This window comes from Pleurodeles waltl, chromosome 6, assembly GCF_031143425.1.
Source record: "Pleurodeles waltl isolate 20211129_DDA chromosome 6, aPleWal1.hap1.20221129, whole genome shotgun sequence".
Taxonomy (NCBI): domain Eukaryota; kingdom Metazoa; phylum Chordata; class Amphibia; order Caudata; family Salamandridae; genus Pleurodeles; species Pleurodeles waltl.
Window position 1 is genome coordinate 302,284,795 of NC_090445.1, and position 16,740 is coordinate 302,301,534.

Here is a 16,740-nt window from a genome sequence, read left to right on the forward strand (position 1 = left end):
TGTGCACATCACATCTCTTGTATGATCGTTGTATGAGCTACACGAATGAGATGGTACAACTGAGGACCACTACATGACAATGACAGCAATGCAATGGCACACCACAATGGCAACCAAGGCTAAACACAGCTACAGCTCTATGACGTATCCAAATGGCCACTTATCCAGATCTCCAACCCTGAAATGGACTGACCATGGTATAAAAAGTAAGAAGGGAGACTCCACGCACATGCACAGCATGCAGAGACAGGACATTTAACCTTGCATACTCACATACTGTACTCACACTGGGACACCATGGTGCAATGTCCAGCCATTTCATGTTACATTGAGAAAGCCTAATTATTCACTAGGTAACAGTGCTGAACAGTCATGTGTGGTATCAGACAATGCCTGAACCCATCCGCAGTGCTATATGTACCAAACCTGAAAAACAGCACCCAACATGCAGTATGGAACAAATGCCACAGACTAGTATGTACCACCAATGGTATGCTGCGCAGCATCTGTTATTGTCACTGCTGGGAAGCATGTTAAGCCACATGCATGTATGTGATAAAGAGATAACCATACAACTTAGGGCCATATTTATACTCCGTTTGCGCCGAAATTGCGTCGTTTTTTTTGACGCAATTTCGACGCAAAACTAACGCCAACTAACGCCATATTTATACTATGGCGTTAGAGGCGAATAGCGCCAAAGTTCCCGGAATGTGCGTCATTTTTTAGCGTGAACCCCTTCCTTGCGTTAATGATATGCAAGGGAGGCGTTCCCGTCTAAAAAATGACTCCCAGGCCTTTACGTGGTATTTATACTCCCGGGCAAAAGTGACGCCCGGGAGTGGGCGTGGCTAAAAACGGCGCATTTGCGCCGCTTTTTAACGCCTGGGTCAGGCATGGCGTTAAGGGACAAGTGGGCTCAAAATGAGCCCAGAGTGCCCTCCCCTGCCCCCAGGGACCCCCCCTGCCACCCTTGCCCAGCCCAGGAGGACACCCAAGGCTGGAGGGACCCACCCCAGGGACATTCAGGTAAGTTCAGGTAAGTTTTTTTTTTTTTTTTTTTTATAATATTTTTTGGCATAGGGGGGCCTGATTTGTGCCCCCCTACATGCCACTATGCCCAATGACCATGCCCAGGGGACAGAAGTCCCCTGGGCATGGCCATTGGGCAAGGGGGCATGACTCCTATCTTTACAATGATAGGAGTCATGTTGATGGGGGATGGGCGTCGTTAAAAAATGGCGCAAGTCGGGTTAAGATGATTTTTTCGACGTAACCTGACTTGCGCCATTTTAAGACGCCCATGCGCCATTTTCCCCCTACGCCGGCGCTGTCTGGTCTACGTGGTTTTTTCCCACGCAAACCAGGCAGCGCCGGTCTGATTGCGCCGTCTAACGCCATTCCATAAATACGGCGCCCGCATGGCGCTTCAGAATGGCGTTAGACGGCGCAAAACTTTTTGACGCTAAACTGCGTTAGCGCAGTTTAGCGTCAAAAAGTATAAATATGGGCCTTAGTGTCCCACTCCATCCAAAGGTACACCTGCCAGTGCCAACATGGAGAGGATACCAGAGAGTGCCAGTACTCCTCAGGATGAAGGGCCCAGTGAGGACAAGACACCTGGATGTCTGGATAGTGATGATCTACCTGGCCCATCTGGGACACCGGGTCAGTCTACGACTCCCAACCTCACCCTGCCCACATCACTGCCCCGCAACCCTGTTGCTACAACATCACAGTCAACCCTTCATCCCCAAACCTGTGTCCCAAGGACTGTTCAAACTTTTGAGTGTCCCACAGTACAGGGACCTGAGTCAACCCATGAAACCCCAGACAATGAAGATCCTGCTAACACTTGAAGAGGGCATACCATGCCAGGGGACAGGCACCTGGATACAGGGTGCCTGGGAGGGAAGCTGTGGGCCAGAGGATGGGGCCCCAAAGGGACTCCACTGACCAGGAAACCATCTACCACATCCTGGGACCATACCAAAGTTCCCAGGACAGGATGGGCCAGATTATCACCATGTTGGTGGAAAACCAAAGGATGCAGAGGGAATACCACCTGGAGGTCATGCAGCAGTGGCAGGATCACAATGCTACCATGGCCTCCATTAAAGGGGTGCTGAGGGGCCTCAATACCACCCTGTGTGGTTCCTCAAACCACCATCAGGCCCCTCCTGCTAGCAACGTTATATCTGCCCCATCTACATTAGCGAGACACCCCTCTCTCTGCAGCTGAAGAACCCCCCTGCAAACATGGACGTCCACCCATACAACCAGCTGGAGCAGATGTCAAGACCAAACCCACTGCGAGGAAGTGAACATCTCCTGATTTGTCTCCTTTGTGTGCCTCTGATAAACCCTGTTGACTGTTCTGAGACATCACTCCATTTTCCCATGGCACATGGACACTAGACCTGTGCGACCAACTGCTGTAGCAGCTACTCTGATGAATCCATCCACCATGACCTCACTCATCACGTTCATGCCAATTTATGCGCCTTTATTTTGACTTTCAACATTATGATCTGCAAATATATCACCATTTAACACAGCTACCTTATATTTGTCTTTAATAAAATATCAGCAATTGTCATGCTTTCCAGCTGTGGTCTGGTAATGCCCCTTTACATCGAGCAGGCAGTGTAATGTACAGCAGAGGGAGACACCATCAGCAGGAGACAAAAAAACAGATATGTCCCAGGACAGATGTCAGAGAGGTAGAAATCCAGGACCACACGAGTATAGTCAGTGTTCCAACCTGCAAAAGTAACATGACAGAAAGTACCATCAGGATGGAAGGCACGGTGCCACACAAAGCACAAATGCAGGACATAGATGTTGTGCCCAGTGTAGAATATCTCCTAAGCAGGGGCCCCCAGATATTACCACACATCACCAGTCACAGATTATTTGCACAAATCATTTATCTGCCATCCGTCATGTACAACCCTCATGTCTGTAATAATTTATTAATGGCTAATGACTATCAATGCCTCAAGCCATAGGTAGCACAGGAACAGATTAAAAACCACAGTCAGTGGGTGGAATGACATGAGAACAGGAGAATGCAGCAAACATAGCTCAATACTGGTATGTCCATTTGAGAAGTGAATGTAGGTAACTGTAGTGAAAACACATGTTAGAGGTGATCCCCTTTTACAGTGCACCTTACATTTTATCAGTCAGCTTCCACAACTCACACATAGGTATGGGACCACATTACACCCCCTCTGATGAATCAGGTCTGGAGAACTATTGTCACCAATCAACCTATGAATGTGGAGATTCAAGACTTGAAAAAGCTCACTCTACATACCTGTATGTCACTGGAAGTACTGATTGGTGAGCTCTGTCCTAGAGTCTGCTGCACCTTCTTCCTCTGGCTCCTTATCACTTGCAATTTCAGCATTTCCAGCCACTGGTCCAGCTGCCTCAAATTCTTAAGCTAGCAATGGTATTGGATGCCTCAGGGCTAGAACATGGAGCATGCAGGAGGCAACAATGATTTGGCATACCTTTTTGGGCGACAGAGAAGAGCACCTCCAGATAGGTTCAGGCACCTGAATCTTGTCTTCAGGAGGCGGAAAGTGGCTCGAATACACGCCTTGTCCTCATGTGGGGCTCATTGAAACAGAGTTCCTCTTCCATGGCAGGGTACCTCACTGGTGTCAACAGCCAAGGAAGGTTTGGATAGGCAGAGTCACCTGTGTGCAGCAATGTTGGATTAATGAAATAATGGGTACAGTGACTGGCCAGAATGTGATGACAGGTGCCATAAAAGTGAAATACCTTAATATGCATACATACCAAGGAGCCTACACTCTCTGTGTGTAGTCACGCCATCATGTGTGGGACATTGCTGTTCCACAAATTGTATGAGCCATGGACAGATCCTGCAAACTTAGCTGTCACCTGTGAGATTTACTGGTCTGTCAGACACAACACCTGAACACGTATGGAGTGGTAGTTCTTTCTGTTCCTATATACCTGTTCTATGGCACTGGGAGAGACCAGGGCCATATGCGTGTCATCAAAGGCCCCTATCACATGAGGAATGTGTCCTATATCATAAAAGTCTACCTTCACGTGGGCGAAGTCCGCACGTTGGGGGAACCTGATGTAGCTGTTCAAGTGTTTTAACAAAGCACACAGTACATCCTTCAAGACCAGACTGAACATGGGCTGAGACATCCCTGCTGTTAAGGCTACTGTATTCTGAAAGGAGCCTGTGGTCAGGGAGTGTAGCACTGACAAGACTTGTACAATGGGAGGGATGCAATAGGGATTGTGTATGGCTGGCAAGAGATCTGGCTCCAACTGTGTACATAGATCCATGATGGTCTGACAATTCAAATGATAAGTCTTGATTGCATGCCTGTCCTCCATGGTTGCAAGGTCAACTAGTGAACAGTACACTGGTGGTTGTCTCAATCTCCTCATGGCAGGATATCTATGTTGAGATGAGAGAATGTACAATGAGTAAAGCAGTAGGTACATGTAAGCACCACATGGTATATGACCTCACACCTAACACTGTAGGAGATGCATTGCACTGCTGACATATACAATAACGACCATGGTAATGTACATGTTATACCCTCACTGCTGCACATTGGCTAACATGTAAGTCATATAGGACATATGTCACATGTGTAATTGAACATGTGTGGCTGGTTGAGCTGTCTGGCACTGATCACACTTTTTTCATTGTAATCTACCAATATATAGCCCTCGCATATGTGTCTCTGAGTATCTTAACATAGCAATCAGCAAATATACAGCCTCAACAAGTCATTGTGTCAAGAATGTCACAATCTGAAACACTACCATGATGGCACAACATAGGGTTACACCGCCATTTCGGCGAATATGTGTATGTCGCACTTAATTAGGCTCATCCATTGATTAAATGTGCATAAAATGGCAGCCACCTGTCGTGCTGAAGTGTACAATTGGAAGTGACCTAAATCCACCAACGGAAGTCGTCATGGTGGTAGGTGGTCGCAACCGCCGTGCAACATGTCACTGGTTAATATTGCTGCCTGTGGCAGACTGGGGCCAATGGCGGTGACAACCAGCCGTGACGGTCCTGTACATGGTGGGCATGACCGCCATTTTCTGCAGCTTTGCTCACTTGACTCCTGACACTCTTGCTTGCAAGACCTCCACAACGTGAGCTGCTGTGCACTGCCTCTGTGATCCATCATGCCACATCCTGCAGGTGATAGGGCCCCTGCCTTCACCCTGGAAGAGCTGGAAAAGCATTGGAGGAGGTCCTTCTGCTGTAAGAACAGCTGTTTGGGGCCCAAGAGGACCACATGAGTCCAATGGACCAGCCAAGTGTGATGGGGTGACGTGTTATGTTCAATCAGGCATATGTACTGGTGAGGGAGTATATGCATGCAGAGGGCATATAGGATGGGTATGTGTGGGCACTTACTGTGACAGATGTGTAGTGTCCACTCTTATTGGTTTGGTGCATGTGTACATGACTTTCTCCTTTTGTCTGTGTCATCCACGCAGGTGAACGCCAATAAAGATTAGAGGGATTTGGCATTCAATCGTCAAGCAAGTGCAGACCCTGGGGGTCCTCAGACGGTGGAGAACCCGTTGTCGCAAGTGGTAGGAGGACCGGAGACGCAGGGCCGGGAAGATCGCGGAGGCATAGCTGGAGATGTCCTCCCAATAAGGGAGGGGTGCACATCGGAACCGGACCTCCCTTACGGCCCGCATTTTTGCAGTGGCCTACCCCGAGGTGGATGGGAGTTTGAGGACAGCACAGCAGCCACAAGGGCGTGAGTACTGACTGTATCCTGGTACTTAGCACTGTTTGTATGATGTTTGCAATCCCCCCTGGAGGTTCTGTGACAATTTAGTAAGTGCAACATGTATGTAGACTAGTGTACATGTGTAGTTCCCAGCTTGCCTGCATATTAGATATAGATGTGGCTTCATGGTTTGCTATCAGTAAATTGACATCTCCAGTATCAAGACATTTTCATGTCTGCACGTGGAGATGGTCAAATGACAATGCCACATGTGTGACTCCATTCTGCCTTTTCATTGGATGTGAGCGTGTGTATCGCCCTACCCATTGAGTATGACCTGGTCAATCCATCAGCATATGAGCATTAGTGGCTCTAAGGTGTCTATCCACTCCTATCTGTATTGATCACACGTATTTTGTGGCTGGCTGACTCTCATTTTTGGTACAGGGACTATACACATACCTTAGGCAGCCACCTAATTTACACTACAGATATGGCCTGTATAGGACTGTACCTATGGCTTAGTGGTTGTATCCCCATTGTCTGTTCATATTCAATCTATGGGATATGTGAAGGTTGCAACAGTAGGTTAATATGATTTGGGTGTCTGATTTGATATAATTGGACACATCATGCATTTCCATGTGCTTGACTTGTGGGGATTTTACCTTCAACCCAATGGGTTTGTTCAAGAGGAGGTAAGTGCCTAGGCAGATCTCGACAATATGTTATGTAAATGCATGTGTGCCAATGCCCTACCATTTACAATGCAACATACCTCAGTTGCAGCCTACATCATGTCTCAATGGTTACTTTGGGGCACATTAGATGAAGAGGGACAATGACTGCTAATCTTGGCCTAGCTGGTGTGGGTAATTTTGACAGGATAAGGTTTTTTTTGACTTATGAGATGGCGATGAAATCTTTTTGTTGCATCATCATTCCTGAAGCTGCCTTATGTACTAGTGGGATAAGTTGTCAGTGCAATGGCAGTCGTGTAGGTCCATGTGTGCATAATGCGCACATGTCATTTCCATCTGATATGTGTGTTGTCTGGACTTGCTTACAGGTAATCACATGTCAGGAATGGTGTGAGTGATGCAGGTTTGCTCATCTTGTAAAGTCGAACTACTGTAACTGCATGTCAGGTGGAATGGTAGTTGTCCCATGATCTAATATGTGGCTTCCTGAAGTTAAATAGTTGTGATAGTGCACTCAGTGATTGTCTGTGGATGTATCATGTGTGCTATGTAGGCCATCGTATATGCACATAGATGTATGATTAGCTGTGGTGTATATGTGTTTGTTATCTGCAGATGCACATATATGTATGAATAGTTGTGATGTGTATGTGTTTTGTTTCTGCAGAGCTTCCTCTTTGATTGGGTTGAACTTTTCACATAACTGTACCCCAGTGTATTCTACACATCAGATGTCAACTGTATGGGAGTCCAACTTGTAGTGGCTACATCAGTTAATAGATCCATATTGGCATTTCTATACAGAGTGTTAGGTCAGCCATGTTATATGACTGGCAGGTGTTGTGTGGTCTGTGAGTGGAGTAATATTCACTATTGAGGGACATTACAAATGGACATGAAGTGATGGGTGTAGTTCCAGAACAAGCGTGATGTGTTTTGTTCAGTCATCTGCTCTTCCAATAGGTGATAGGAGTATAGAGAAGTATGTTCAGGATTCAGGTAGTCTTTTGTACTTCAGCCAGGGCATGATGTGCATGCAGACATGGCTTTGTTGGTGATCATGTGGATTACTCCAGTCGTGCTCACTTATTTGGATTTAGATGTCGGTGTGAGGCTTGACATACAGGGGTGGCTAGTAGTGACATGTTGTGACATGATGTAGGATATGCATAAAGCTAATAGAGATAAAGTAGCCAGGAGATGTTTACCTACAGATGTGCATGTTTAAATGTCTGAATATAAGCAATATGTTAACCCTCTATCTCCCTCTCTCTTCCTCTCCCTCCCTCCCTCTATCACTCTCTCTATTTGTGTGCATCAGCAGGCAAAGGAGACGGGGCACAGGTGAGTGGGGATGCTTCTGGCCACAGGACCAGGAGTATGCGACCAGCTAGGGACGCAGTGGCACAAAGGGTGAGGGGAGTGCCACAGGGGCGACCGGATCTTCCACTTCTTCTTTGGAATCCTCTTCCAGTGGACACTTTGTGGTGGTGGCAGACCCTTCTGGGACCAAGCCAGCACCATCTTTGTCTGCGACTCCCTTACTACCACCGCCCTCCCTGTGGCTTCCCATCCAGTTACGGGTGCCCGCTCACTCAAGAGGGTGGGCATCTCCTTCAATGCAGGCATCTCTGGCCCTGCCCCAGTCAGCCCTGCTGCCCTCACAGAGGAGGCTATTGACCTCCTGAGGTCCATCTCTGTGGATCAGTCGACAATCGCGAATGCCATCCAGGGACTACCAACTCAAGTTTAACAGAGCAATGCGTTCCTTGAGGGCATTCACGGTGCATTGGCTGGCCTACGGATTTCCTTTTAGGCTCTGGACTCCACATTGATGGCAGCCAGGCACCCTTCGTCTTCCGTCCTCCCTCCACCTACCTCTTTTCAATCCCACACCCATCTTTCCCGTCCCAGCCAAAGCACACAGACAGACAAGAATGCACCCACCTAAAACATCCAAGGCTACACCTGACAGACCCAAGCACCACAAGACCCAACACCAGCATGCACACAAACAACACCCATCTGCAGACACACCAACATCCACTACGTGCACAGGCTCGCCCACCATCCCCACCTTCAGACACTTCACCAGACACACCTGCAGACACCACATTCACCGATCCAGCCACCATTCCAATCCTACATACAGTCAGCACAATGTCAGACTGTGGGAAACTGGCAACTTGTTGCAGTGCCCTCCATTTTTTGCCTGGTTTCTGAATGCAACTTGGACTAGAGTGAACTGGGATCCTGCTAAACAGTGTTCTTCTAAAACATTGTAAAGGTAACTGGAAACACCTTTAGTTACCACTATATGTCCCTAGTAAAAGGTGCTGAGGTGCCCAGGGCATGGGGTACTAGGGGTAGTCCCCTGAGGGCAGCAGCACTGATTGTTCCACCCTCTAGGGCTATGCATCCAGATGCACCCAGTGTTCTGGTGTAAACCTAAAACTCAAACTTGACATGGCACACTGTATGTGTGCCTGTCTACCATACACTGCATTTACTATAGGTAAGATACCCCTCTGCCAGACCTTATAGCCCTAAGGCAGGGTGCTCCATATTATATGTGAGGGCATAGTTGCACTAGAAATATGCCCCCACTGTGTCCCTGCCAAACCTGTGACATAGTGAGTGAATAGAGCAGCAATTTTAATACGTGTGCTGGACACTGGTCAACACGAGCTTCCCACCTACATGATGGCCGCTCTGAAACATAGGTTGTTTGGTATCAAACAACTTAAAATGATAAATCCAAACTGGTGCCAATATTGGATTTATCCCTAAATGTACACAGGGGCCACTTTAGAGGTGCCCCTAGCAAAAACGAACTAACCTGGCATGGTTGCTGACTGGTTCCAGCCAGCCTGTCGCCTCCTGACAGACAATACCTTGGGGGGAGCCCTGTCTCTCGGGTTTGTAAAACAATGCCCTTCCTGGGTGGAGGAACTAACACCTCCTCCCTCATTTAAATGGCTACCACCCTTAAAACTCTACCCCTAGGCCTGCTACAAGCAGCAGAGTGTGTCCCCCTTTGCAAACCCCTACTTTTGGCAGAAGCAAAGGCGGGAAACACCAAAGGGTAGCGGGAGTGGCCTCACCTGGCATGCACGACCCCTAAGGTGTTGACTGTGAGGTGGACCCTCTTTTTCGTTTTCCTCCATCTTGGATGGAGGGAAAGTAGCCCATTAGGTTTAGGGCAGTGACCCTTCCCACAGGAAGTGGTCACTAAGTTGGTCCAAAGGTAAGTGTTCCATTGGACACTACCAGGTTTCCCCTAAAACACCAACTAAATTCAGTATTTAGTGGGCATCCTTAGACCAAGATAATCAGATTTGAAAGGACAAAGAAGACCAGCACCAAAGAAAATCCAAAGCAAGAGAACTGTGGACCTGCTATGAAGGTCATATAGCAGTCAGGAGTCATGTAGGAGCACACTGATGTGCCATATGTGTGTTGTGCACATTGTTGTTTGGACTGGCCTATGGCCTTTTATTTTGTACATAGTTCAGTATTTATTTGCATATTTATTTTCATAATATACCTGGGCCAGCCAGTTGTTGGTTCCATAGTCACTTATTTGTCCTGCCTTTCTTTCCACATGGCTGTTTTGGTCTTGCCTGCTTTTGTTTGTGTGAGTGATGTTTGTGTGTGTGTTGATTGTGCTACCAGTTGTGTCTTGGCAGCATGTGTGGGTGTGGCCTTAGCATTTCTCCTGCAGTAATGGCTGTGTATTGTGTGTAGGAAATGTTTGTGTTTGGAACATGCATGTATGTTGATATTGTGCGTATTGTGTTGACATGTGTTATTTGTAGTGTTGTGTGCCCTTGTGTGGTTGTTCCGTGTGCATGAGTGTGTGTGGTGATTGGTATATCAGGGCTGTTGTGTGGTGTGTTTGCATGGTATGACGTATGCTTCATTGTATGGCTGTGTGATTGTATTGGTTGTCAGGTGTTGGTACGTGTAGTTGTATATAGTGTCTGGTGAAGGTGTGTATTGTGGTTGCTTGACAATGTGTTTGAGGTGTTGCAGTGTAGTTGTGTGTTGTGTATTGTTGTGTTCGACTGTGCTGGTTCTGTGCGTCTGCTGGTTGGTGGGTGTTGGCCGTAATGTGTGTAGTATGTGCTTACATGTGAGTATGTGGCAGTGTGTGAATGTGCGTATCAGTGTGAGGTGACATATGTGTGTGTTGCCGTCGCTTCCCGTCCTAGATGTGTATGTATGTGTGTGCATAGGTACTTTTTCCTACAGTGTCAGGTAGGTGTGTGTACTCACGATTGTTGTCATCGTCGCTGGTTCCGGAGTTGTTGGGCGAGCAGGAGCAGTGGAAGGATGTGCAGTGCAGGTTCCATGGCGACTCCAGACAGGTATGTGTTCCAGAAGGTGTGTGCCTCGTTTTATAAAGTTGGTTTCCACCAGGGTTTCTGTGGTGGTGCAACCACGGCGGAAACCTTGGTGTTGTGCAGCCTCATAATCTGTAAGGTGGGAACATGGTCTCCCCCAGCCTGAAGGTGCCTACCACCATCCTTGGTGGGCTGACCGCACTGGCGGTGCCGGTGGTAGATTGGCTGTATTCTGGTGTGAATACCACCATGGTCATAATTTGCTGGTCTCCTCCGCCAGCCTGTTGGTGGAACGACTGCGGCTGCCAGTATGGCAGTCCTGTGACCACAAAACTCGTAATGATCCCTTTAGTGATGATTATACACTGTAATCTATAACTTTTACCCTGTAACAACTATAGATTCCATGCACAGACTTAGTTACTCAATATGAGTATTGCTGTCAGACAAGGTGACCCCCAGACTTGCCATGAGAAGGCTGCTGTGGAGCTGGCGGTCTCCCCACCAGGCCCATTACAAGGTTTCTGGTATTCTTAAACTGCTGGAGGCTAATCAACATTAGCTCTGCAGCATCTGCCCATTATCGACTCCTCCCAGGACAGAGCAGAGACAAACGTCTGGGTGTGGGGAGGTGTTTTTCTACCTTTTGGAGGAACTCAGTTACAGTGGACACAGCACCTTTATTAACTAGAAAGGGTATCTGCCCTTTCTTTAGTAAATTTAAGGGGAGACCTGGAGGTAGCAACCTTTTGTCTCTCTAGGCAGACTTGTACCAAATCTGGTTGGAGGGAAGTAAATCCTAGAAATAATTTTGAGTGACAACAGAGGAGGGACTGGTTGATACCCTGGGCACACAGGCTTTGCACTAGTGGAAGAGTTTCCCAATCTAATATGTTGAGAGTGTCACAGTTCTCATCTGATTTGCCTCTGCAGCAGTATCATGGAAAAACAAAAATGGCCTCACTCTCCTACCCAAGTCTCCTGAGGTTCACTCAGAATACATAAATGAACCACAGGCCACAACGTGATTTAAAAGGGAATTGTTATTTATGCACAAGAAAAGGCATGCTTTCTAATAGCTATTTTAAAGAAATCGTATAGCAATCTAGCCTTATCTAAAGCTCAGCATACATTTCTGTGACATCTACTGTCTTTCTATTTAGGCTCCTAAAAATAAAATACCAAATTTAAATGGCAGTAGGAACAAACCAAACTTTCAATAGTAATGAAGCTTAAATCTCTGAAAAATGAAGTTTCAAAAGATAATAATACAGAAAAGAAAATAACAATTTGGCAACTTGCCTCCGTCCTTTAAACAATAGTTACTTTACAATTGTTTTCAGTTTACTGGTTCAGTTATGGCTAGTTTGTTGTCAATGTTGATTCCATATTTCTGGCATGGGTGCTGGTGGTGGGTGTGGGTGCCAGGTCACCGACCACCAGGTGGAGTCCCATCATAAGGTGTTCTTATTGAAAGTCACTACTTCTATTTTGTCATTGTTTAGCTTAAGAAAGTGGGACATCATCCTGTTGATTACTTTGGTAAATCTCGTGGGACAGGTAGACATAGCCTCTTCTTCAGTCACACTGGGAAATCCATTTGCAAGGCTTATGGTTGTCCGGTTGAGGGTCAAAATTGCTGTATATATTATATTACTTCTTGACCTTGTTGCTGATGAAATCCGAGAGTCTGTTGCAGAGGTCTTGCCTTTGGTGCACTATCAATGTACCAGCAATACACTGCTGCCACTAAGTAGGTCCTTGGAGGATGATGGAGAACAGGATGGGGCTGGGGAGGGCACAGCAGGAATCTGAAAGCAGGAGAGCAGGACACAGGGGAGTAAAAAGAGCGCAGGAGGAGGTAAAGAGCATGTGGGAACAGAAAAGAAGAGCACTAAACAACAAAATTGGAGACAAATAAAGTGAAAACACAACACAAGAAAAATCACAGACCAACTCAAAATACAGAGTACATTTTATTAAATTATTTGACACCAAAACAACAGAAATACAGTTGACGGATTTAGAGTTATGATTTTTTAAATGTTTTTAGTTGAAACTAGCACCTAAAAGATTGAAGTGCCAACCGTGGGCATTTATTCCTTCAAGAATGGGTAAAAGTAGAGAAAATATGGCCAACAGCGATGGAGCACGGGTCAGATGCCAGAAGTGGATTGTTGTTGGTCTGCGCTTACCTTTGGACTTTGATGACATTTTGAAGAAAATATTCTGAGAAAGTAAAATTCAGTGGGGCAAGGCTGTAGGCAGTGTCCAATGAGGGAGCATTGTCATTTGGGAGTCACTGGATGAGTTTGCAGTGAAAAGTTCTCCATTCAGACTTAGCCACTTTTTTGGAAGTCAAAAATTTTCAGCAGGATAAAGCTGAAGGATGTGCCCAAAAAGACTTTTCAGGAGGCCAGATACCCCTTCACTGACAATCTGGTGAACAGGATTTGCTGCTAAGGTGAAGAACGTGGTGGGAGATACTGCAAAGTCAATCTGACCAGTGATGTACCTCAGGTGAATCAACAAGTCACAAGTTTGGATAGGGGCACCTTTAGCACCACCACCAAGTGTATAGGACAGGAAGGGCCCACTGGGGGGATTAGGACCAGGCTGGGCTGGTTCCAGGTGTAGGTTTAAGATGGTGAGCTGGTTATGTTCCTGTGGCTCTGAACAGGAGACCAGTAAACTAGCCCTTGGAGTCAATCTGATAATCCTGTCTTAAAGTGATGAACCAAGACTCAAGCAGCAGGGCAGTGTTCCAAGGCTTCAGGGCAGGCTCCAGGCAGCAAAGCAGCCCTTCCAGGTGCAGCAAAGCAGTATTGTGGACTACACATCAGGCCACAACAGCAGGCAGTCTTCTGAGAGTCCAGGTCCAGAAGGTGAATTGTAGAGTAGGTCTGAGATTTAAACCTGGTGCCTTCTCTGAAGTAGAAGACTCTTGAGGTTGTTCTATAAAGTATTTGAAATTTCCTGATTCCCTTGTCCTGGCTTCAAGCTGGATTCAAGCTGGCTGCTGAGACAATGCAATGGGGACAAGCCCTTTGTTTGAAGGCATGACACAGCCTATTCAGATGGAAGTGGGGTCGTACCCAGCTCACTCCCCATCATGCCAGTTGATGGCCATTCAGTCACACCTTGCCCCTCTATTGTGTGATTGTGTATGAGGAATTCACAAAGTGCAGCTGTCAACTACACCCATTCATGTGACCTAAAACACACAGGCAGCAAATAGCAAAGGGCACGAAAATTTCAACTTTCGAAAAGTGGCAGTTTAAAAATTGTAATTTTTAAAAGCCAACTTTACCATTAAAGAGAATTTTTAATTCCAATTTCATAGACACCAAACATTAAGGCCCATATTTATACTTTTTGACGCAAACCAGCGGCGGCAAATTTTTTACGCACATTTGGTGCAAGAGTATAAATATGCCCCTACATTCTTACCTGTTCCCACCCTAAGGTTAGCACTTATTAAGTGTAATAAGTCAAGAATATGTTATCCTGTGAGACTGGTAGACCTCACAGTAGTGACAAACAAATTTAGGAATGTTTCACTGCGGTGCATGTAAAACCTATAAGTACATGTCCAACCTTTTAATTTCAATGCACTCTGACCTAAGTGTTACCTAGGGTTTACTTTAGGGGTGACATATGTAATACAATACACAGGGAGTGTACAGCTTGGCAAGGGGGCTATATTGCTAAGTCAGACTGACAGTATAAAACTGGATTCAGGCTTCAGTTGCAGGTCAGGAACATGTTTGAAGGGGCAACAAACAAATTTGAGTTTTTTCCAATATCAAAAATATAAAACCTAAAAGTAAATGACCAAATTTTTAATTACAATGCACGCTGACCTTGGGGCAGTCTAGGGGCTACCTTAGGGGTGACATATGTAATAAAAAGGGAGCTTAACGGTTGTCAACAGTTTGCCACATCTAACTGGCAAATGGCAGTCCTGAGACATCTTTTGAGGGGCTACCTAAGTGATGAGGTGTGGAATGAGTAAAAGGAGCGATGGAGGAAGGAAAAGTCTTTAGAAATTGATGAGGGAGATCATACTAGTGAAAGGAGGTTGGGATGAGCCAGAGGAGGGATACATGAGGGAAGAATATAGAAAGGGCTGTTTTGGGAGATCATAATAGTAAAATGAGGCTTGGGGTGATCCAAGGAGGGATAGAGGGGCGAAGACTCCAGAAGGGTCTTAGGGGAGCTCATGGTGGTGGTACGAGGTTTGGGGTGAGTCAGAGTGGAGGCACAGGATAAAATGAGAGAGGTCTAGGTGAGACAGAGTAGTAGAGAGTCAACGTTTGTTTTCTTCTGCAGTAGGAGTAAGTAATAAATATATAGGCACATAGAACAGAGAGGGTATACATGTATCAGAAAGAAAATATATTGAAATTGAAAGTAGTATTTTATAAACTCATACTTTCAAGCTGTACATTAAGATAATTTATTTGTGAATTTTTATAACTAATATTTCTTTATTTTTTAAATGTATATACTTTTCACAAAATTTCAGTAGTGAAGTACTTGCAGATGAAATAGTTATGATACTGCTCACATATTGTGATAGATAAATAAAAGAGAAACCTATATGCATCTATTAAAAAATTATGTGAAAACTATGCAGTGACCTATATACATGTGAAGCGATGCATTTTATTTTATATATATATATAAAATAATCAAGGTTTTAAAAATGTATGTGTGTGTATATATATATATATATATAGATATAAACATATTATTATATATATATATATATATATATATATATATATATATATATATATATATCCACAAATACACACACACATATATTTTTAAAACCTTAATTAGTGTGTGTATATTTGTGGATATATAAACATATTACATATATATGTCATTGCAGTGTCTGTGTGTGCAGTTTGCCAGGCTTAAATTGTCCCTTTTTATACATGTAAGGCACCCCTAAGGTAGGCACTAGGTAGCCCCATGGTCAGGGTGCAGTGTATATTAAAGGTGAAATGTGCACTGATGTGTTTTACATGTACTAACATTGAAATAATGCTATAATGCTAAATCACTGTTGCAAGGCCTATCTCTCTCATAGGTTAACATGGGGGCTGCCTTTAAATATTAGTAAAGATCAGATTCCCTTTGAGAGCAGATAGAAATATTGAGTTTGGGGTATCTGAACTCACAATTTAAAAATACATCTGTTAGTGCATTTGGTTTTTAGATTGCTAGTTTGAAAATGCCACTTTTAGAAAGTGGGCATTTCCTTGCTTAAATCATACTGTGACTCTGCCTTTTTGTGGATTGCCTGTCTGGGTCAGGCTAACAGTTGGGCTGTTTGCACCTTTCCTCTAGACAGTGACACAAAGGGAGCTTGGGTGTAGCCTGCATATTCTGATGAGCCATCTGAGCCAGATTGGAGGGAGGAGTGGCCACTTACCCCTGAATGAGCTGTGCCTGCCCCCACACAATGCAGTCTTAAACCCCCTGGTGTGTGTCTGGGGCCTGACCTGGGCAAGGCAGGATCTTGTGAACAACAGAGACTTTCATTTGAAGTCTGCCTACTTCAAAGGCAGAAAGGAGTATAAGTAGTGGACCCAAAACCCCAGCCGTTCAATCAACTGAGCTTGCCTCCTGTTTTGAACTCCCAGGGCCATCAAAGACTTCTTCTGACAGCACCTGGACTCTCTGCCGAGACTCCTGCCCTATCCAGCTCCTCACAAAACAAAATAAAATGATGGACCCATGTCTGGGCATACCCCTGCAACTTAAAGCGCACAAAGCAACATCACAAAACAAAATAAAATGATGGACGGAGTGTTGAAACTTTTCACTCACTCACCCCCAGTCACAGGTCTGGGTTTAATCCATCAGTATTCTGCTCGACATGTCACCCCAGTTTGGACCCAGCCA